This window comes from Salvelinus sp. IW2-2015, unplaced genomic scaffold, assembly GCF_002910315.2.
Source record: "Salvelinus sp. IW2-2015 unplaced genomic scaffold, ASM291031v2 Un_scaffold2988, whole genome shotgun sequence".
NCBI lineage: Eukaryota > Metazoa > Chordata > Actinopteri > Salmoniformes > Salmonidae > Salvelinus > Salvelinus sp. IW2-2015.
In genome coordinates, this window is record NW_019944282.1 from 8,433 (window position 1) to 10,799 (window position 2,367).

Below are 2,367 nucleotides of genomic sequence, written 5' to 3' on the forward strand. Positions count from 1 at the left end.
CAAAATCAGTACTCTAAGCGCTCAAGTGGACTCTGCAATGCAGCAGAATACCACCCTTAGGTACCATCTGGAGGAAGTCCAGAATGGTCATGCTCTACAGCGTGACTATCCATCCAAGCCCCCGGAGCCCGGTACTCAAAGGAGTGAAGACGATAGGTTTCAGACATTGCCTCCATGTGTCCCTCAGTCTTCTCCTCAAGACCATTCGGCACTGAGTAATATGGCGCCTCTTGGCCAACAAAGACAAAGCTTGGCTTCTCCTCTTGGCCTTTCGACCCCACTTTCCCCACAGGATGAACTCAACCCTCAATACCTTGACAAACTCATCAAGAATTTCCCCACCTTTGACCCCGTTCCAGGTCAGCCAAATGATACTGAGACGTTCCTAGCTGACATAGAGGATGCGTTGGATGGCTACCCGAACGCTACGGGTTCTGACAGGGTTTACCTGTTGAAGCGAACGTTGAATAGAGACGTGACAAGGTTCATTCGCCTACAACAGCAACACATGCTAAATGAGTACGCTAAACTTGCCACAGCTTTGAAATTAGAATTCAGTGGTTCTGCAACTCGCAAACACGATAGCTCACTGGCTAACACGGTCAAACAAGCTCGGAATGAACACCCACAAGCTTACTATCATAGGCTTTGTTCAGCTTACTTTGGCCTACTCAAATGTTCCTGTTGAACATGTATCCCACCTTCATTACCTACTTGGGCCCTGCAGCCCACGTTGGCTTGCCTATCTTACAACTCAGAGAGCTTGCAAGCACAGCTTTTGAGGCATCAAAAGCTCGCAACGCTAAGAGCCCTGACCACTCGGTTTTGAAGTTTGACCAGGAGCACTCACTCCAGTCAGAGGGTGCATTATCAGGTATTGGAGCGTTAAGAGATGACGCCCAACAACAGTTTCTACCACAAAACCATGATTCCAATAACCTCCGCGGTCGAAATAACTGTAAAGTACGTCGCCATCAAAACGACTACCGCTACAATCGACCTGTTCACTACGTTCCTGCACCCAACCCACACAAAGTGTCAGAGCACAAGGGTAACAAAGGGTTGAAGGATGATCAAAACGTAGACCAATGTTCTCCAGAAGTTCCACTACGTGAAGAACTAAAGCGAGAAACATTTGAGAAAAGGGTAAAAGATAAGTCACAATGACTAGACGGGGAATTACCGGACTCCAGGTCCGCAGGAATTAACACCCATAGAAAGGACGTTAAAATTCTAATCTCTCCCGCTCTCACTCGAGACCCTATCCAGGGCCCGCTTGATCAAGAAACAAGCCTATAGACTCTGATACAAAGGTTGCGAAGAAAAAGGTCAAACGCTTCGTTAAAGCCAAGTCCACTCAAAATCTGAAAAGTCGATCTGCTTCCACCTTGAACAGAATTGATACATCACGTCGTTGCGAACGACCACTCCACTTTGTGGGGAATATGTCCACTAAACACGAATCGAAACGACCATACCTGCAAACAGTCCTGGAGGACTGCTTAACTTATCATGCACTAATTGATTCGGGTGCGACAATATCACTCATCTCTCAAACATTGTTTGATGATCTAAAAAGGGCTTTGAAGCCAACTAAACGTTGGTTAAAAGTGGAACAATGCGACACTACACTTCGAGGGGTCACTCAGACTACCTCGCCTCTCACATTGAGAGTCATGCTGAAACTACACTTCAAGGACGTATCGCTCATCCACCCTGTGTATGTTACCAGCCTCGAAACTGTACCCCTGCTACTTGGAGCAGACTTGATGGATTGGTTACTCCCATTGATGGATTGGAAAACCAACCAGGTATGGTCACAGGCTACAGTGCCTTCTCCACCGACCACACTGTCTTTCCCTAACGCTAGCTGCAACGCAGTCATTCACGAGGGGTATCTGTCGAAAGCACCCCTTGGGAAAAATACATTTAGAAAACACTTGGTGCAGAATCRGATCCAAGGAGATATTACGATATCTCGACACATTCCATCAGCCAATCTGATTGACAATTCTTTTCATGATTTTGAGCCAGCTGTCTCTGTGAATGAGCAACTTCCCTCCTCCTTGCAGTCATGCAATACGGTAGTTGAGATGAACTTCTCTTGCCCTTCGGACACTTCTGCAAGCACTGCGGCCGTCGCAGCAAGAAAAACATTGATGCGCAGAGTATACTCTGCTTCCGATGACACACCTTCCGCTTTGTGGGGGACTGTCAACCCTTACAATGACAGTAATGGCGTCAGTCCAGCAACTGACCCGATGACTCCCACTGGTGAAACACTTCGCGATATCACAGACCGATATCCTCGTCTCAGTTCGCAGGTACTGAAGAGGTTGCCACACGCGGACGCGGTGGTGACTGACA